The sequence below is a fragment of the Octopus bimaculoides genome, chromosome 3 (assembly GCF_046866305.1).
Source record: "Octopus bimaculoides isolate indiv1 chromosome 3, ASM4686630v1, whole genome shotgun sequence".
NCBI classification, from domain to species: domain Eukaryota; kingdom Metazoa; phylum Mollusca; class Cephalopoda; order Octopoda; family Octopodidae; genus Octopus; species Octopus bimaculoides.
In genome coordinates this window covers 21,087,074-21,110,648 of record NC_142930.1, presented here as the reverse complement: position 1 = coordinate 21,110,648, position 23,575 = coordinate 21,087,074, and the positions used below count along the sequence as shown (strand labels likewise).

Genomic DNA, 23,575 nt, shown 5'->3' with positions numbered 1-23,575 from the left:
TGACAATGAATCTCTAAATGCTGGAGATGTAAGAATTTCATGTGGCATTTTCCAGGGTGACTCACTATCACCACTCCTCTTCTGTCTAGCCCTAATACCGCTCTCAAAATTGCTCAATGATGCACAGTATGGTTATAAAATATTTGATAAAAATATAAATCATCTCATTTACATGGATGATTTAAAGCTCTTTGCAAAAAATGACCAACAACTCAAAGGCCTACTAGCGATTGTTAAACAATTCAGTGATGACATCAGGATGCAATTTGGCCTTGATAAATGTGCAAAAGCTATCTTTATCAAAGGAAAAATGACAAATACATCTAATGTGAACCTTGACCAGCAAAATGTCATAAAAGAGTTAGAACCAGCGGAGAGCTACAAATACCTAGGGGTAATTGAAGGGGACAATATCAAGCACTCAGTGATGAGGGAAAGGATCAGAAGAGAATGTTATCGCAGGGTGAGAGCAATACTGAAGACAGAGCTGAACGCGAGAAACAGGATCGAAGCGATCAATGCTCTAGCCATACCAGTCGTGACTTACAGTTTCAACATCGTTAACTGGTCAATTACTGAAATATGTAATGTTGACAGAAAAATACGAAAACTGTTGACAATGCATAGAATGCACCACCCTAAGGCAGATATAGAACGTCTTTATCTGCCAAGAAAAGAGGGAGGTCGAGGACTACTACAGCTGGCATTATCAATGAAGGTAGCCACAATTGGCCTAGACACCTATATGAAAAACTCTGAGGACTGGATGCTAAAACTTGTCTTAAAATATGAAAGCAAGAAAGCATCTTACTCAGTAACAAAACAGGCAAAGGAATATCTAAGTGAATTCCAATTGCAACAAATTCAAGAATTAGACGAACTAGAAACACCTACAGAAAAAGCTAAGCGCTTGAAAACCCGTGCTAAAATTGCTGCCTTAGCTATTATGACTGAAAAATGGCATGGAAAACCTCTCAATGGCAAATACCCAAAGAGAGCGAATAATGCAGATATTGACAAAGCCCTTACCCACCAATGGTTAATGGCCTCTGGATTGAAATCAGAAACAGAGGGGTTTATCATAGCAGCCCAAGATCAATGCCTACCTACAAAGAACTACCAGGCCAACATATTAAAGAACGGCAGCTCCCCATTATGTCGTATATGCCAACAACAAAATGAGACCATCGATCATGTTGTCTCCATGTGCAGTCTGCTTGCGCCTACAGAGTATCTCAACAGGCATGATAGAGCTGCACAATATATTCACTGGGTAATATGCAAAAACCTGGACTTGCCCCATGATAAAAACTGGTGGGAACACAAACCACCCCCAGTACTTGAAAATGATCACATTGCACTCCTCTGGAACTTCACCATTCAAACTGACAGAAAGATAGACGCAAATAGGCCAGACATCATACTGAAAGACTTCAGACAAAAATCATGCCTCCTCATTGATATGACTGTCCCAATTGATATAAACGTATCTGTCAAGACCTACCAAAAACTGAGCAAATATAAAGATCTTGAAATAGAAATTAGCAAAATGTGGAATCTGAAGACGAAAACAATACCTATTGTCATAGGTGCCCTGGGAATGACAGCGAAACGGGCTGATTACTACCTAGCTCAGATACCAGGAAACCCCAAAATGGCTGAAGTCCAAAAGATAGTGCTCATGGGAACTGCCCATATCCTACGTAAAATACTGTCTATGTGATCTCAAATTTTAAAGCAAACATAATTTTCTTATGGTTTCTTAAACATTCACTTGAACAAAACTGTACAAATCCAAATATATGGTACCCTAGGCATAACACCTACATGAACTTCTAACTTGTTGTCTCTTGAGGTCTCTGGGTGAGACTTGGATCCAACTTGTACAAATGCAAAACAAAAGTCAAACATAAAATAATAATAATATCTTAACTGATCGGATGTGCTGTCATATACATTATTTTTTCTTGGTATAAAAGATGGGCTACAGCAAATATTCTGCTCAATACCACAAATTTGCTTGTCAGTTGCTTGACCTTAACCAGTTGAGCATGTCCCTTAGTGGCTGACAAGATGTACATCTCTGATCACGAGCAGAAGTAGTGGGGAATTCTTTGGAGTTTGGATAATTCACCTTTGGAAACATGGGTGTTTTGTTCAACATCCTTATGCAACCCTTATTCAGGACTTTTTGAGAGGGATGGGTTACTCGACCTAAAAAAAAATTCTCACTGCAAGGTCATGCGCTGTTTATCTTGGTATGAGATCTCTATGTCGCGCACATATGGTTGTGATGCATGTGCCTGGTGTACCCTTATCAGACGGGTAGTCATGATGGGTATAATGAGTTTCGTATATTTTACTCCAGTGTCACTTTGATGGCATGAATTGCTCTCTCACTCAATAATAATAATAATAATAATAATAATAATAATAATAATAATGATGATGATGATAATAATAAGGTATTGGAGGGGCAATGCATAGCCTGCGCGCAGATAATTTTTTTCGCAAATTATAGTGTGGCTTACAATGCGTTGCTTACCCATACTTTTTAGTTGAACTGAATTAATTTTTTTTTCTTATTATCTTTTTTATAGTATCACCATTATAGGTATTTATATACCGGTGAAATTAACAAATCAACTCGTCAACAAACGAAACCCTCGAATCCATCAGTGTACACACACACACACACACACACACACACACACACACACAGTTACATATGTATCATGTATGTATGTAAGTACACTCACATGTCTACGCGCATAGGTACACCATGATCTATACACACACAGACGAGGGTCGATTCACACGAAAAAGAAAGTGAACAAAATAATACGACTACTTGCTTATCGGGAAATTTGTAAGTTCGGATTTTTTTTTGCAAAGATAATCGAACCAAATGTTCATCATTTCGAGCCGCTCACCAAACGAGTATTTCTGCCAAATGTGGTGAAAATCCGTTCAGCCGTTTTCCAGTCATTTTGAAAGAGTGATTACAATACCCTGCTTTCGCTTACGCGCGCAAGCTAATAATAATAATAGTAATAATAATCATAATCATAATAATAATAATAATAATGATTTCATTTATTGGCCACCAGAGTGAAGGACGAGGGGGGGGGGGCAAAACAAAACAGATATAAAGTGTGGGGGTTTACATATAATGAAATGACAAAATACATAGACAATAAGAGTAAGTATGCACGGTATACAATGAAAAGGAAGAGAAATATACACAGTATACAAAGGTTAAAAAAGTGGATGAAAACAGAGATGCAGTCCTCCTGATACAAGATAACCTATAGGGATAATTGAGAAACTGTCCAAGATCTTCAATTCCCTTTCTCCGACTCACAGGTCTCCACTTTGCCATTTTCGCAACTTTCACCAATCTTTCAATAAATTCATTCGCGGACAGCGCTTCTCTCTCCACTCTAAATTTTCTTTACAAGTGGAACTTGAAGTAGTCAAGGAGACCTCTACCAAGGAGGGATGTATCTGTCCTCATGCCTTTCAGCCTCGTCCACCAGACAACCTCTTTCGCCACAGCCACCAGGCAAAGGAAAACTGCCTTGCCTGCCCGATTGAAGGAGGACAGCGATGCGATCATCACTACAGACTCGGCCGACAGATGGATCCGTCCCACACGTGTCAGTAGCTGTTCAACATAACCCCACAAGTCAGCAATTCCCAGATACTGAATGAAGGCGTGCAGGACGGTCTCGTTACTCTGCGTGCACCTCAGACAAATCCGACTGACAGCACGTCTGTGCCTGTAGAATTTATCTCGAACCGGTAGCGCCCCCCTCCCGGTAGCACTGCCAGGCCAAGGACGTCTTGAAATTATCCATGGTAGTTCCCGACTGGAAAGTCCTCCGGTACAGACTAGCCAGTTCGTTTTCGTCGATGCTTAGAGTCTTCTCAAGAGCGTCATTGCATTTCCCCACCACCAATTCACCATAAATTGTTTAAAGCAGAACATCCACCGATCCCATTGCATGGCTGGTAGAGGGCTGTGAGTGCCTGACGACATTCTCGGTGCCAGGCGCACAGTCTCGGTCATTTCTTCACTCAGCATTGCAGCTCCGTCAAGGAAACGAGCTGCGGTAAGACGTGCCTCACAAACGGCGCCCATACACGCTCACTGTCCAAACCTAGTTGCAGTTGGCGCAACCTAACAGCATGTCTGCGTACTAGAAGCCACAGCATAGCTATCCGCCATTCAGAGGGTGCTGGCAGCAAACTGACCGTCTGATCATTGGAACGCGTCCCTTCCACAAGAAATTGGATAAGAGATGCTTCAACCTGGTCAAGCAGTAACCGGGGCAAGTCACGACGGCCAGGCAATAAACGATAACGGAGGCGATGTAGTCATTCACCACCTCTGTGCGACCTTTCAGGGACGACTTCCTCTCAGCCCATTTCTAGGTAAGACTGGCCACCCTGTCCGTCACTTCTCCCCAGTTCTTACCTATCTGGAAATCAGGACCAAACGAGACCCTTGGCAGTTTAACTGGTCCGACAGTCCAGCATCCGATGGCATCGACCTACCTCTCCAGGAGCCCAGCCGCAAATCCACCGATTTGTCGGCAGTGATTTTAGCTTCTGCAGCCGACTCATATTCCTCGAGAATGGTGCCGACCGTCTCCACTTCGGAGGCGTCCGACACCATGATGGTGACGTCATTCGCGTATGCCGACACTGACCTTCCGTGCCCCACTTCGAAAGCGATGCCCCTTAACTGTTCCAACTTCGGCAGCAGTCGTGGTTCTAGCGCCAATACGTACAGAAGAGGCGACAGCAGGCAGCCTTAACGTACGGAGTGTACGATGCTAAACGTTTCTAATAGGTGGCCGTTTACTTTGACTACCAAGTAGGTGCCGCTGTACATTGCAGCGATCAAGCCTCTGAAAACGGGTCTAAAACTGTCTGCCTTCATGATGGCTTCCAAGCAGTAGGAGTCGAGACCTGTTCGGGATTGTGCACGTTTGCGCTTCTCCGACCAGGCTACCGACAAGAGCCAAACTTTTCGCTAACACCTTAGTGACTGTTATCGGCTTTTCACATAACCTCGCCTCGGTTCCTGAGAGCCACAGCGGCCGTCCAGGTACAAAATAAAGTCTACTACCGTCGTCGACTCATTGTCCTCTACAAGCAGTCACATGAAGTGCTGCTGGAAAGCCGCACACATCTGCTCGGAGCCGAGTAGTACGCACCCGTCCCGACCCGTCAAAGACCAGATCGTGGATTTGTTTCCACGTCAAGTCTCCACCGTTCGGGCCCGTCGGATAGCTTTAGTTATTTCGTGTTTGAGGGCACGGACCTTAACTCTGACTACCGCAGTCTTCGTGTTTCGCTTGGAAGGGCCATTTTTCGCCGCTAACAAATCAGTCGCGATGTCCTTACCAATCACCTCTTCTACTTTTCGGCAAACCATCGGTCCACACCACCAATACCTTTAGCATTACAATCATTGTCATTATCAATACTCAGCTAACAGTTCCTTACCGCGTACATTCGCCAAACATCCTGCACACGTATTGTAACCACTATTCACAGCGACACAACTTCAATAATTACCATCGTGGATAAGAACATTGACCACCAACACCACCATCAACACCACTGCCACCACCACCACTTCCAAATTCCAACTAACATCTCTATCACAAGCCAATAGCTACTCTATATTAACAATCACTATACCCACGTCCTCTCCTTCAGATATTACTACGACCACTTCTACGAAGTTGCTAAAAATAGCAGCTAAATATTCTTCAAATTAATAACCTAATTCTTGAAAAACTGAAGGATTGACCCGCTATATAAGGTATACCTAGATAACGTTAAAAAGAATGGTCAACCTCCTAGACACGGCAGCCGAATATCCCCCAAATTAAGCGTTCACTTCTTGAAAAAAGTGCAAGACACATTAGATAATGTACTACTACTCTTTTACTCTTTTACTTGTTTCAGTCATTTGACTGCGGCCATGCTGGAGCACCACCTTTAGTCGAGCAAATCGACCCCAGGACTTATTCTTTGGATGCCTAGTACTTATTCTATCGGTCTCTTTTGCCGAACCGCTAAGATACAGGGACCTAAACACAGACACACACACACACACACACACGCACACACACACACACACACACACACATATATATATGTATGTATACATATTACGACAGGCTTCTTTCAGTTTCCGTCTACCAAATCCACTCACAAGGCTTTGGTCAGCCCGAGGCTATAGTAGAAGACACTTACCCAAGGTGCCACGCAGTGGGAATGAACCCGGAACCATGTGGTTGGTAAGCAAGCTACTTACCACACAGCCACTCCTGCGCCTAGATAACTTTTAAAAGACAGGATGGACTAGCTCGAGACAGCTGCGAATATCCCTCAACTTAAGAAGAGCTAGAGATAGCAACCGAATATCCCTTAAATTAACTCCATCTTGAAGAAGTGAAGGACACATCAGAGAATGTTTTCCGAAATAATCATAAAAGGCAGGATGGGCCTGGCTGGATGGCCTTTGATCATTGATCTGCTCTAAGAGGGCTGACCTGGGGGATAAACAACAAAATAGCAACACTACAACCATCACCAACACCATTACAACCACCATCACCCCTACCACAAGCACCACCGCCATCACCGCCAACGTCGCCATCGTCACTACCGCCGCCAACACTACCACCACCACCACCGCTGCCACCGCCGCCACTACCACATCTAGTCAGCTGTTGACATGACAATTTGTCCCTTATCTAAATTGAGATGTAGACCGGACACCCGGGATCTATGCTTACCTTCTTTTCTCTCTCTTTTTTATTTCCCCCCCCCCACCCATTAACATCGTAGATCCGGTAGATGTAATGTCAATGTTGACGTTGGCGGTGGTATTATTGTTGTGTTGAGTGGTGGTTATGATGGTGAGGGGGGGGGGAGTTAGCAAAGAAAGAAAGAATTGAAGTTAATGGCTAATCCCTTCAATATTTTATCAGCGTTTTATTGCCCACCCCTACTCTTATTCTTTTGCTTCCATTGGTAAACATTAGAGAGGTCTGTGGTGGTGACGGTGGTAGTCGTTGAATTTGTAGAGGTAGTTTCTAATGGTGATAATGGTGGTGGTGGAGGGGAGGAGGAGGAGGAGGAGGGGGTAATAGTCACGGTGACGATGGAAGTGTGGGGGTCGAAGTATAACTCCAGCTTAGAGACGATAGGTTTTCTTTTACATTTTTCGTACCCTCAAGTAAAATCTAGGTCAGAACAACAGATATATATATATATATAAACAAACACACATCTTATATATGTTAAAAAACAATATAAGTACAAACAAACGGAAGACACACACAGGAGGTCGCCATATATGTATATATATATATATATATATATATATATATATATATATATATATATATATATATATATAATGGTTTCAGGTTCATTCCCACTGCGTGGCACCGGGCAAGTGTTTCTGCCATAGTTTCGGGGCGACCAAAGCCTTGCGAGTGGATCTGGTTGACGGAAACTTAAAGAAGCCCGTCGTGTGTGTGTATACACACACACACACACACACACACACACACACACACACACACACACATACAAGCACGCACGCACACATATATATGTATATATAGTCAATCCAAACATGAACATGCAAGAAAAAAAACAACAACGCGAGGACGCGGAATAAGCACAATGTTATTGGACGCTCAATAGGATTTCATGTTTCGAGCGGAGCTCTTCATCATAAATATAGAAATATAGAAAGTCCAAAGAAGGGAAGACGGAGAAAGTAAATCGCCAACGATACACTCGCGGTCACATATTGAAATATATATATATATATATATATATATATATATATATATATATATATATATATATATATATATATACCCCTATGATTTACACAGTATATATATATATATATATATATATATATATATATATATATATACTGTGTAAATCATAGGGGTAAAAATTTAGAATAATTTATTACCAGTGGTTCGCATGCATAATAAATGTCATAAGACAACATATTTTCATATAAAAGAGTGTATAAAGATATATATATAAAAAACGAAGACCCATGACAGGACTTCTTACATGCTAAAGAGGGCAGTTAAACCAAACCACGAGGAAATTATTCTAAAGGCACGCCAATAATGTCACAAGAATGAAATGAATTATTATTTTTAGTTAATTGCAAGTATGGAATTAACTAAAAATAATAATTCCCTTCATTCTAGTGCCATTATCGGCGTATCTTTAGAATTGTTTCTTCGTGGTTTGGTTGAACTGGCCTTTTTAACATGTAAGAAGTCCTGTCATGGGTCTTCTCTTTTCGTATATATCTTTAGACACTCATATATATATATATATATATATATATATATATATCAGAGTGTGGCAGAGTGTATAGGGGGACAATTGCCCAAAAAGAAAAGACGAAGACAGGTGGTGTACACAACAAAAGATGTATTAGTATAACGCTCGGCAAGTGGAAAAGTTTTTAACGTTTCGAGCCTACGCTCTTCCACAGAAAGGAACACAGAAAGAAACAAGGAGACAAAAAAAAAAAAGGATCTGTAGTGGCTAGCGATCTATCATATATATCAGAGTGTATATATATGTTATTATATCAAGAGCTTTTACTATAAGTAACGCCTCATGCCGTAATGGAACTCTACCTTAATAAATATACACAGGCACCAAAATCGAGAGAATGTACTTAGAAGTTCCTTTAAAAAAGTTTTAGTCGTATATCATTAATGATTTCATGGTCAGCATATATAATATGGTCTCCAATCATCAGAACAACATAACAAGAAAATATAAGTATAAACATCTCCACGTACCAAGCGAACAACAACGCATCCAGCAGAGCATATACAAATGTTCACACTTATACGTCCATGAAAGGGGGCTTCTCATATTCCTCTCGGCCGCACGTGTATAATCGGAACAATTCAGCACTGAATATATTCCGGTTCAATTTTTAAATAAAATATAAGGATAAAATCTATATAAGATTTATCAAGTAGCCAGCATGGAAAACGAATTGAGTGAAACATTAATACAAAGTGAGGCGTTACTTATAGTAACAGTCCTTGATATAATAATGTATTTTATGTTTAAGAAAAAATTGTATACTTCGTATTAATTTTTTCCTGTATTGGTTTTCCACGCTGGCTACTTGATAAATCTTATATTGATTTTATACATATATATACATATTTTTGAGTGTCTGTGTTTGTTCCCCGCCCACCATCGTAACTTAGCGGTTCGGCAAAAGACCGATAGAATAAGTGCTAGTTTTACGAAGAAATCCTGGGGGTTAATGTTTTCGACTAAATGCGGTGTTCTTGCATGGCCGCAGTCAAATGAATGAAACAAGTAAAAGAATAAAAGAACAAAAGAATATATTCACACACACACACACACACACACACACACACACACACACACACACACACACACACTCACACACACACACACACGTACGCCCCCCCCCACACGAAAGGTGCTGGAAAGTTCTTGGCTTTGGGTAAAAGAAAATACAAGAGGATCAGTTAATTATGATTTTATGCAACGTACTCCCTTCTCAGATTCCTACGCTAATTGCAGCGGTCCTTCACATTTTCTAAATCCTGCAAAAGAGCTCGGATGATTGGGCCTCCAACCAGGCCTTTCGCGACGCCCTTAAAGCCAGAAACTTTTCAGCACCCCATCGTGTGTGTGTGTGTGTATGTATGTGTGTGTGTGTATGTATGTGTGTGTGTGTGTGTGCATGTATATATGTATGTATGTATGTATGTATGTATATGTATATATATATATATATATATATATATATATATATATATATATATATATATATATATATATATATGTATACTTATTTATATTTACTTATTTATACCCTCTGTTGTGTCTGGGAGAGTCATTCTCTTTTAGTGCCCTGTAATTTAACGCACACCGGTAAAATTTCCATTCATCTACTTATTTATTTTTCTAAAATTTTCGTTGCGTCTTGCAAACTTTCCAATAGTTGTTGACTCTACAAAAACTGAAACAGTGAATTAGGAACAGAGAATTAGTGTGCCTTCCTACGGACAAGTCTGGCAGACTGTCAATAGACAGCCCACAGAACTACGTCCAGACCATGCAACAACACATCAGTAGTATGAGAGAAGTTGCACCACAGGAACATGAAAGAGTGGAAAAATTCGTCGATGCACACATGGGAATGTGGTGCAACATACTCCAACTTAAGAAACGGGCTGCACACAATTTCAAAAGAGAGTCAACAACTATTGAAAAGGTTGCAAGGCGCAACGAAAATTTTAGAAAAATAAATAAAAAAGTGGAAATTTTACCGGTGAGTGTGTTAAATTATGAAGCGCTAAAAGAGAATGACTCTCCCCAGACACAACAAAATATGCTTCAACACACGAACTCACATAAAGAATCTTTCAAACCAAATCCCAAAACGATATTTATATATACATACATACATACATACATACATACATACATACGTCACTGCTACACACACATCTCTCTCTTCCTCCTCGTTCCACTTCCTCCCTCTACTATCCTCTCCGCTCACGCGTGACCTGTGGTCAACTCTCTTTTCATTCCAGCCACTATGAAGGCGAGACGAACTGCTAGCGTTCTACATCAAATTCGCGTTTGACCGTACGGCATTTTAATGTTGTTTTCACTGTCCAATTTTTCCTGTCTTGGTTTGTGTTTGCCACCTTGGAATTCTCTGTTTAGTGGGTCGATCCACTACGCAGGAAGAGACTTCTAGAGTACGTTCTGCCTTATCTTCGAAACGTCTAGTTAGAATAGAGGCAGCTGACGAAGGAATTATTCCAAGTGGCTATCTGTATTCCTATGTGTTCGTTCCGTTGTCTGTAGTTCATTGTTCTAGCGTCCTGTACCCTGATATGCATCTATATACACTTGTAGATCGTAAGTATGTACATATATGTGTGTATACATGCATATATATTCTTTGTATCATATATATATATATATATATATATATATATATATATATAGGAGAGTATTGTAGTTCGCTTGAAGCATTGTGTATTGTTTGTATATATATATATATATATATATATATATATATATATATATATATATATATATTATATATATATACACACATACAATGTGTTACCAAAAAAGTAAAACTATAATTGTCACTAAATATGACTAGGGTGCTGGAACACCTTACTAGAAATGAGAGCTAAAAGGTCTACTGCTGTAGTTAAAGCACATAATTGTATACATATGTACTGGCAGGGACTGTAATCGCCCGAAAACACTGGTCGAGAATTCCCTGTATTGATCGGTGAGTTTCGGCTAATTCCGTAGCCTCATCTGTAGGGACCGCTCAATCTTGCTGATCCCAGACTTAATACTCTGTCACTAAAAATCTATGGATGATTTAGCGAATCGCTAATATGTATACAAAAAATGAATATAGACAGCTGTATGCAATGTGTTACCAAAGAGAAAAAAGATCTATAATTTTCACCAAATATGATTTGGGTGCTAGAAATAAGAGCTCAATGCTGCAGTTAAAACACATTCTGGTATGTGGCATCGGATTGTGTTTTGATTTATGTCTCTAGATAAATTTCCTTTATCATTCACAGTTCTCTATCAATCGGCAAATACAGTCAATTGTCAAACATTGCGAACTACAGAAACTTGATGTGAGTGCAACGATTTTCAGGTGGTAGCTTGATGTTGAAGTCAATAAAGTAAACAACTGCTTCTGAATGACTTTCATCTCGTAGATTCTGGAAGTCTTTCAAAAGTTCTTGGCTGCATAGTACTACTTCAGAATGTATTCCTTCGGTACAACAGTGCTATCAGTTGCGCGTGTCCGAAATATGCGGTGAGTACTGAGAGCGTTCTCGTTCAGATTTCAAATATTACTCACTTGTGGGTTTATGTCGAATAGCTGTCACCACATGTACTATGAATCTGGCCGTTTGCAGTATCCATCGAAAAGGTTTTCCACTCGTCTTCATCTATTGCTCAAGTAAGGAGACGATGCCTATTTTCCTCTTTCTTTAGTGGCTGCTGTAGTGGAGGCGCAATGGCCCAGTGGTTAGGGCAGCGGACTCGCGGTCATAGGATCGCGGTTTCGATTCTCAGACCGGGCGTTGCGAGTGTTTATTGAGCGAAAACACCTAAAGCTCCGCGAGGCTCCGGCAGGGGAAGGTGGCGAACCCTGCTGTACTCTTTCACCACAACTTTCTCTTACTTCCTGTTTCTGTTGTGCCTGTAATTCAAAGGGTCAGCCTTGTCACACTGTGTCACGCTGAATATCCCCGAGAACTACGTTAAGGGTACACGTGTCTGTGGAGTGCTCAGCCACTTGTACGTTAATTTCACGAGCAGGCTGTTCCGTTGATCGGATCAACTGGGACCCTCGACGTCGTAAGCGACGGAGTGCCAACAACAACAACAGTGGCTGCTGTAAGACAAAAAGAGGGTAAAAATGATTGAAGAAATCTAGACGCGGATTCTTCTCACAGCTTGTTCAAGTATCACCTAAAGACAAAGACAAGGGTGGAGTGCGAAATCCTGCCCCCACCCCACGAACTATATTAACTGAAAGGTGAATGATAGTGGTGAGTATTTCCGACATGAGTGGGCTTGTTCTCAATATGTAGCAGTAAGTCGAGTTCTGAAAAGTGAAGGGTATTTGCATTTGATAGTGGATGCAGTCAGATTGATTCCCAGATTGATATTTATCTGCCTTATGGAATATGTGTATTTCATATGATCTCATTAATCTATTTGCATTCTTTTTTTTCTTCTGATTTTATATCACATTCTATGTAAACATCCCACCACGACCACGACCACACCATCGTTATTTGTCCTTGTACTATCTCCGGCCAGTCTATCATGTGCAAGTAATATAAAAGATTATTATTAGTTCAGTGTAAAACAGCATCGGTAATGAACCGGGAAAAATATGTAAAGTGTTTGGTTGTACATTTCTACGTTTTGCACTCAATTCCCGATACCCATCACCGCCGCCACCGCCAGGTTAACAGTGTGTCTCATTATTTCAGAGGTCAGTAAAATCAGTACAATCTTGTCGTGAAGTCATCTACTTCCCCACATAAAAAAAAAAAAACTATTGCTTTGTGCTTATGTAGGAGCGGTATGTATGACAATCTATACTGCGATAGGAAAATACCTTGCAGTATTTACCTGTAGTTACTTACTTCCCGGGGTTAAATCCCGCAATGGTTGTCTTTGTTTTTCATATTTTCAGAATTAATATAATGAAGAACCGGTCAAGCAGAGCGGATTAAATTGACTACCGCCTCCATCCTATTATACAGCTTCGTGCCTACGTAAAAATGTGAAATGAACGAATAATTGATTTGGAGAGTGAGGAATTATTTATACCAGATTCCTGGCAATATCTTCTAACTACTTTTAGGTTTTTACTTATTGATAACTTCAAGTAATTTCACATGTACACACGATATGCTAGTTCGGCGCTAGTGGTTTTGTTCTTATTCAATCACCTATGTATAACATATGTATATACATACATTATATACATACATACTTATACATACATACATACATACATACATAAATACATACATACATACATATATACATACATACATACATACATACATACATACACATATACACACACATACATACATGCATGTGTGTCCATGAATATGTGAGCGTGTGTGTGCGTGTGTTTGGCTGAGGTACAAAATCTATTAACTAATATATTAGTAACTGAGAAATGTGCACTTTACATAGCTCTCGCTTTCAATCACACATCTCTAAAACACATGCATGCATAGACATATCACTTACACAGATACGTATATGTAAGTATGAGTATACACACACACACACACACACACACATATATATATATATATATATATATATATATATATATATATGTGTGTGTGTGTGTGTGTGTGTGTGTGTGTGTGTGTGTAGATATATACGGACACACACACGTTCATATACATCCAGATTTATATAAATTGTACTACTGTGAGAAAAATTTAGAATGCAGAAACTTAGGTTAAATAAATAGAGGGATTTATTGTGTCAAAGTACGTTCGAAATATACTCTGTGGCTGCTTTTGTCAGTCTGTTTGTGATTGGTATCTTTGATATAAAATTGTGTATATATATGCATGCATTTATATACGTACGTGTATATATTTACAAATTTTTGTTTCTTCATTTTTATTTGAAACGCAGATACTCATTCCCTTTTTCTCTCTTATTTTCACTCACTCTGCATCACTTTCTTTCAGTTTCTTTCATTTTCTTCCCTCGCTTCTCTTTCTCTCTATCTGCATATGTGCGTGACTATGGGTATGTGTGTGCACGAGTGTGTGTGTGTATGTGCCTGTATTTGTAGTGTTTACTAAACTAAAGTATATTTATCGGATTTTAATTCCTTATGGATGAAGATAATAAATAAATATTTGTAATTTACTGCAATATTCTGTCGGCTATAATCGTTTCTCCTTCACAATAAAATGCACGTGTTCACGTGAATTCATACAACCTTGCAGGGTTATACATTTTCGATGTTCTTACTAAGAAATTCTCTACTATCGACTTTGGCTTTCGCTGAGAGGGTGAGTTGGCTATAGCAAAAAAGCAGTAATGGTCACATTTTAGAAAATTAAGAAAGGATTTCATCTACACTTTTAGCACTTTCTAAATTTTTTCAATTAACTTATGTAAACCATCCAGGTAGTCTAAATGAAAAACTCTCCTATATTAACAAAAGATCATGCCAATTTCCATAGTTTTAAAAACCTCCGAACAATTTTCAACTTGATCTCTAAGAAGGAAGTATTCAACAAAACATCCTCTTACTACAATAACGTTTTACTAGCTAAAAGATTTAAAGAGAAAGTCATCTACTGATCTTCCATTCTGCCAGCCTCATAATCAAAAAGAGGCGCCATAATGCCATATGATTCGCATAACCCATTTCCCTCAAAATTAAATCTATATAGCCGCATTTTAAACTAGAGAAGTCTTGCATAGTTTTACCGTTCCCAAACAATGATATCTGGCCTGTTACGTTTACACTTGATAAATGTTTTGATGGGAATGTTCCACTAATATTCCTTGTGTTGATGTTTGTGTATTTTCAGTTCTATATTTAAGAGATGAGGAATTATCTACATTATTTACATTATTTACATTCGACGGACAAATTATGTACATTATTTACAAATATTTACATTATTTACATTCAACGGACAAAGATGAGGACAAATATCCGTCGAATGTAAATAATGTTTGCGTATGTATTCTCTATATTTATTCTAGGGCAGTTTTTTGCCCCCGAATGACATTGTGCATTGTATTTGCGACAACATCGTGTCGCATAGTGAGATAGTACTTAAATAACATTTTTGGGCAAAAGTTCAAAAGTTCAAAAGTCCTCGTTTTTGCGCGCTAAATCCGGAAACATCTCCGCAGAAGAAAGTTCCACATCGAATATACTAACTCTGAGAATTTGGTTATGGTTAATTAAATTAAAGAATAGGGTAAAAAATTGGATATTAATTAATATCAATTTAATACCAGGTAACAAGCACATTAAAAGAATCAGGGAGATTCGGAAAAAATATGAGATCTCAAACGATTATTGTATATGTATATATAAGAATATATAAAAAAATATATAAAGGAGGCCACTAGGTGGACTGCTAATGTGCTAGAAGAAGATCACATGTCATGTGTCTACTAAGACCGAATAATTCTCAAAGGGGAATTTGGCGAAGCAACAAAAACGTAAATCGGGCAAGACTAGTGAAAATTACAAAAAAAAAAAAAAAAAAAAATACAATTATCTGTAAACATATGTTTCGAAATCAATATTTTCTTACCGAAAATATCTGTTTCTCATCAGTACAGACCTTTGGATAGATACAATTTAGAGAATCGCAAACTAAGTTGCACGCCACAAGGAACGCACGTGTGTGCGGTTCTAAAAAATTATACATTATGGTAAGGTTCAAAAGTCCTCGTTTTTGCGCGCTAAATCCGGAAATATCTCCGCAGAAAAGGACGGTGGAAGATCGATTTTTAAGACACTCATGTGACAGCGGTATATATCCTACATATGATACTAGCTATTTGACACAAGCCTACAAATCAGTAATATCCGAACACTCATAGAAAGCTTGCAAAGTAGTTTCGTGTTTCCTCTGCGCATCATTGACAGGCTCAGCTGATAGCAGTTCCTAACCTGTAGATTTTGTCCTGACTAGATAGTATTATGCTGTAATCCTACCAAGCAAATGTCATTCGAACTTCCAGATGTTACTATGCATACATAATACCAGAAAATGCAAGGACTGATTTTCCATCAAGCGAATAATAATGAATTTAAACATAGGTAAAATGCCTTAAATTTGGGGAGATAGTTATAGCCGAATAATTTCACTCCAGTTCTTGACAAGAACATTTTTACCGATGATGATAATAATGATGATAATGTTGATGGTGATGATTATGAGGCGGAGAAAGAGGAGAAAGTGGAGGAAAAGGAGGAGTAAGATAATTTATGATCCTGCCATAGGCGCAGGAGTGGCTGTGTGGTAAGTAGCTTGCTTACCAGCCACATGGTCTCGGGTTCAGTCCCACTGCGTGGCACCTTGGGCAAGTGTCTTCTACTATAGCCTCGGGCCGACCAAAGCCTTGTGAGTGGATTTGGTAGACGGAAACTGAAAGAAGCCCATCGTATATATGTATATACATATATATATATATGTATGTGTGTATATGTTTGTGTGTCTGTGTTTGTCTCCCCCAACATCGCTTGACAACCGATGCTGGTGTGTTTAGGTCCCCGTAACTTAGCGGTTCGGCAAAAGAGACCGATAGAATAAGTACTAGGCTTACAAAGAATAAGTCCTGGGGTCGATTTGATTCGACTAAAGGCGGTGCTCCAGCATGGCCGCAGTCAAATGACTGAAACAAGTAAAAGATAATAGGAGCGCTGCAAAGAGTAGTAGTGCTTGGTAGTTCAAAACAACACAGACAACAACGATAATGGTACCGTAATGATGACATGAGGTGTAAATATAAAAGTAATAGAATGAATATAAATAGAAAAGGTCAAAAAATTAAAATAAGAATAAGGTTTATTAAGCTTGAAATAGATTTACGTTACTAATTATTCTTCTTTGTTCATGCATCGGCGTTTCTTGTTTGTCTTTCATTTCTTTTAAAAATTAATCATAACAAGAAAGGATATATTACTTAATAAGCCCATTTGCATATCTCTTTCATATATCTTTTTGAAATTAGAGTTCTAATGGTATCTCTACGCATTTTATCCTGTACTTACTGACAACATAAGGAACAAAAAACAACAAAAAGCGCAATGAAAGCAACACAAGTCTGAAAAAAAATCAAGATAGTAAAGAAATAAAGGAAATTAGACATTAAGCTTCCTCTTTTATTTTTACAGTTTTCCGTTCATTTTCGTTTGTCATATAAATTTGTTTTACTACTAGTCAAGTTCAACGTAATACTTGACTTATAGACTAGATATATAAGTCTAGTATATATGTATATATATATATATATGTGTGTGTGTGTGTGTGTGTGTGTGTGTGCGTGTGTACACACACACATATATATTACACACACACACACACACACACACGCGCACAAACATATATATATATATATGTATGTGTGTGTGTGTGTGCATACATATAAGTGTATGAATGTATTGAAGCAGCTACGGTGAAGCGTAAATCTCAGATTTAGCAGCGTAGACATGCTAAAAGTAGTGTATTATGCTCTAGTATACAATTATACGGAAATAACACTCATACTGCATCCCAGAACATTAAAGTAAATGAAATAGAAAAACTCAGAAAACCAGTAATCAGGGTAATTTATGAGGTGAACCTAATATTTACAAGAAAACTTAAATATTTTAAACTATGTTTGTATGTTTGTATGTATGTATATATGTGTGTATGTATCTATGCATGTATGTATCCATCTATCTATCTGTGTATCTATCAAATAGTTCATCAAATAAACAAATGTCTCAAAATTTCCACACATGAAAACATGGCCTTAGTAAGAAGAGGTTTCAAATACACGCTGAGATATATATATATATATATATATATATATATAGAAAAACTACACCACAGGAAGATGATGTAGTATGACACTTTATAGCATGACAGAGTAAAAAACACTACGGTACGTCTAATATGAACAGATACCAAAATAGTATCTGTGTAGCAGCATAAACTTACAATAAAATATCTAACAGCACTGCACAATCGTAGCAGCCTAAATCCAGCTGAAAAATGCCTGTTGTTGGTACTGGTGTATGGAACTGAAAAGAAATGCAGCTGAAATACCTTGTATATAGGTTTAACAGGAAACACTTTGAAAACCTGATATACACAACATATTCACTCATTTAAATCCAAGAACAAAAGCAGCCCTACGTCACTCTCATAATATATAAGGAATCCTAAAGATATAAAGTAGAAGATGCGACCATAAAGTAGAACATGATAAAAATAGCCATATCTCCCAAAATTAAAGCAGATTGTACAACTTATGTATGCTCGTAAAGTGTTAATTTTGATTTTACTGGCTAGTGTCCTGAATAGCGAAGACGAAATTGTTTTCACATATTTGCACAAAATACAGTTCAATTTTTCATCCTATACACCTATCTTTATAGTGGATGCTTTCGAACTACAAACTGGTTCAATATCAGGATAACTGAAATTTTGTAGATATGCGTGAGTGTCACTAAAAGTAATAAATGGAATTACAATGGTATCTTTAGAGGTACTTACCACCAGGAACACCCACGCAATGCTTCTCCTTCACATACATACATGCATGCATACATACATACATACATACATACAAACATACATACATATCCTGTTCAGGCTATATTATTAGCATTATCCTGCGTTTGAGAATTTAAAATCACTTCATTAACGTTCTAAGACATCTCAACGCTTCTAAAAGCAAACTTCGTTTGTTTGTTTACGTTTACCGTAATTTGAATTTAATATATATATATATATATATATATATATAATTCATTTAAAATATAGAGATGCCTATAATAGGACATCTACCCGCTAGAAAGAGTAACAAAAAACTCTTTCATTCTCTTTCGAAATTATCCCTATTTTTGTGGTATAGAGTTTTTTGCTACTCTTTCTAGCGGGTAGATGTCCTATTATAGGCGTCTCTATATTTTAAATGAATAATATATATGTAGTCTATTGACTAATTTTTAATTCTCGCTGGACCACTGGTGGTAAATTAAATTTCTAAAATTTATTTTGCTGCCCTATGATTAATAATGATATATATATATATATATATATATATATATATATATATATATATATATATATATATATATATATATATATACATACATATTTACATACATACATACATACATACATACATACATGCATACATACATTATATATAAAAAATAGTGCACCAGACATTTTAGGCAAACATATCTTTGAGAGAATTGTAAAAGCATAATAATCATATACGGCTGTAGTAGCCTTAATGTATTTCTGTTCACAGATTAGCAATATAGAATACAGATTTTTTTTGTTATATAATGCAGTTACTTCCACAAATATATCTAAGTTTAAGAAAATATAAAGCAATTGTCATATAAAATACTGTCCTTTCTGACAAAATTTCTTAAATTTAAGAATACATAAATTACATTTATTATTTCCGCACCAACTTTCCAAGTTTAAAAGTAAATAAAACGCACTTTTATTTCTAAACCTCGTTCTAAGTTTAAGAACACATACATATATACATACATACATACATATGTACATATGTGTGTAAGTATGATATATGTCTCTCTCTTTCTCTCTCTTTATATATATATATATATATATATATATATATATATATATATATATATATATATATATATATATATATATATATATATATATATATATATATATATATATATATATATATATTCTTACATAATTTAAATCGATAGCTTATCAAACATTTTAGACAAGCGAATCTTTCAGAGAATTATAAAAACATGTAATAGTCAAACTACCCGTAATATACCACTATTTCTACCGCTATTTCTGTATCTGAGAATATAATAAATTTCATTTGTTATTTCAAAACCAACTTTCTAACTTTACGAATATATATAATACAGTTTTTATTTCCAGATCTCTTTCTAAGTTTAAGAATACATAAACAAAATCAAATATTACACATATAAAATAAAACTATACGGAGGACGCTTTATGGCAACAAAGTTAATTTACTTAAGAATGTGATGTCTGCGAATAACGTAAATTCATTCGCCAGGAAAGAAAGTTTTATCATATTTTGTCACAAATTGTGAATCTAGTCAAAGTAACACCAAACATTATATAAAGATTATATGCATATATTTAACGATGAGTTGTTGCACGTCATTCATTAATAATGCATGTCGACAGACATATATTAAACCTGTACAATAGTAATTAAAAAGAAATATTTAATTACATAAACAATACATACACAAGAATACAAATTAGTTTCGCGCCGAAGACAATTGATGACACAGTCTTGGCTTTTGTGGTGGTGGCGGTGGTGTGTGTTTGTGCGTGTGTGTATGCGTGTACATACACACATGCATGTATGCATACATACACGCATACACACACACATACATACATACATACATACATACATACATACATACATACATACATACATACATGTTGTTGTTGGCACTCCGTCGCTTACGACGTCGAGGGTTCCAGTTGATCCGATCAACGGAACAGCCTGCTCGTAAAATTAACATGCAAGTGGCTGAGCAATCCACAGACACGTGTACCCTTAACGTAGTTCTCGGGGATATTCAGCGTGACACAGTTTGACAAGGCTGACCCATTTGAATTACAGGCATAACAGAAACAGGAAGTAAGAGTGAGAGAAAGTTGTCATGAAAGAGTACAGCAGGATTCGCCACCATCCCCTGCCGGAGCCTCGTGGAGCTTTAGGTGTTTTCGCTCAATAAACACTCACAACGCCCGGTCTGGGAATCGAAACCGTGATCCTATGACCGCGAGTCCGCTTCCCTAACCAGTGGGCCATTGCGCCTCCACACATACATACATACATACATACATACATACATACATACATACATACATACATGTATGTATACAGCGGAAAGAACCAAGTTCAGAGAACATTTATGGCAAATTAATTATTGTGGATTATGGCGAATTATTGCGGAACTTGTAGCTCTTGTACTTTGACCATGAATTCTTATTTGTACCAATCATCATAAGTGCATTAGGTTATGCACCAACTGATTTATACAAAACCTAGAAATATTAGGTTTCACGGAAAAAGAGCAAAAATAAACTGACGCAATTCTCCAAATCCAATATATTAGTGGCACGGTGAAGATTTGTAGGACGTTTCAAAAATTCTCGATCTGGGATTCTTATGTGAATAAATGCACACACTTGGGTCTATGCATCGATCGTTTAACCAACACATCAACTCAGCAATGTATTTACAAACACCGGAAGCTCTCTTAACTCACAAAAGTCATGTCACTTTGTTAGCAGCCGGCTTGAACTCTCGGGAATTTAAATTAAACTCAAGGAAAAATTATACATACATACATACATACACACACACACACATACATACATACATACATACATACATACATACATACATGTATGCATGCATGCATGTATGCATGCATATATGCATGCATACGTACATACATACATACATACATACATACATACATATATACATGATCTTCCAGGATCACTGTGAGTCCAACAACAGTGACTGATGTTCATGCAGGTGGAAAGAAGGGAGTGTGGGGATATGCTGAACGACTTTTGATAAACAAAGATATATCGTCTAAAGTAAGAAAACGCTGTAGAAGTCTTGCAACTGTATGGTTTGATTATAGGAAAGCAATAGACTCTATTCGTCACTATGGCTGCTGAAGTGTCTACACTTGGCAAAAATACCAGTTAACTTAGTTGCTGTCATTGTGAAGCTCGCAAAGATCTAGGCAACAATTCTCACAATTACAAATGAGTGCGAAACGGTCGTCTCCAGTCTTATATTTCAAGGAAATATTGTAAGGAGACAATCTTTCTACAAATCTGGTCGTTTGGGGATTAAATTCATTATCATTCTTGCTGTAAAAATCAAATTACTACATGTTGGAGTTTGCTACTGCTTTAGAAATTAATGTAAACCATAATTTCTTTGTGGATAACCTGAAGATTTATGAGAAAAAGAAAAAAAAAATAATGGCGGGAAGAGCAGATCCATGTCAAGTATTTCCTTCCTGCTCGCAATGTACGCAAACGAGGATTACAGTTGTTTGTTTTTGCTTTCAAAATTAACGTTTCCATTACTTCTGCTTGTTAAAGTATGAATGTCTGTATTTACAAACAGCTTCGACTATACAATTGCCATTTTTTTTCAGATTGTCTCTTTCTTTATATCCAAAATCCCCAGAGAGAAATGACAACGAATTAGAACTACAGTAACAGCAAACGAAAACAACAGTAGCAGCAACAAAACAACAACAACAACAACAAAAGCGTCTACTACAAAACATCATCATCATCATCATCATCATCATCATCATCATCATCATCATCATTCGGGAGGATGTTCACAGGGAAAGAATTAGAGAAAAGTGAAGTCTATCCTATTTATGAATAGAATTCATTTTATAAAACTTTACTGTAAAGGCAGAATCAAGTTGATCCTTTAAAGTGCGAACCAACAGAATGTTTAGTTGTGACATTGAGATGATAATCAAAATCGCGAAATGTCTTATGACAGAGGCGAAAAGGAGAAAAATCATAAAAGTGCTGGAATGGATTTATCTGATAGTGAGGATATAAAATCCTTAATTTTAAAAGGGTATAATTATTTTGGAATATTGGAAATAGTAAATTAAAAAGTAGAGAATGAAAGCAGTCCTTAGTAACAAAAAAAAAAAAAAAAAAAAAAAAAATTCTTGGAGAGTGAAGAGTTTAAAATGCAAATCAAAAATAAGAAATACCACACAAGCCATCACCTTGCGGGAAGCATAAATAAGGCGTGGAGTATGAATCATTGAATGCGGAAACTACGAATTCAAAGATACCGACTGGAAGATGAGGAGGCAGTTCACAATGCACAAAAATATACACTACTATCAGATTTAGATCCTTAATACTATAAAAGAACAGATAGAAGAAGGTTAAAACGTGTTGAAGAGATAGTACAAGAGAAAACAAATCCAGGATTCTTTCAAGAAGAAAAAGAGGTTTATAAGAAAGTACTACATGAAAGACTAGTTACAGATTTAGTACAACCTCAAAAGAAAAAAATCCGATAAAGAAAAGCAGGAAAATATGGGAAATGAAATGTTAGATTTAGTAAAAAA

The 23,575-nt window shown here is 37.2% G+C and overlaps 1 long non-coding RNA gene across 1 annotated transcript in view; it reads right to left on the bottom strand.

Annotated features, from left to right (window-relative positions):
* LOC149136468 (uncharacterized) overlaps positions 1–19,049 on the bottom strand; it is a 51,679-nt gene extending 32,630 nt beyond the window's left edge. Inside the window, exon 1 of the long non-coding RNA XR_016240979.1 lies at positions 18,930–19,049. This is a non-coding gene — a long non-coding RNA (uncharacterized LOC149136468). The remainder of the gene's footprint in view (positions 1–18,929) is intronic.
* Between the last annotated feature and the right edge of the window lie 4,526 nt (positions 19,050–23,575).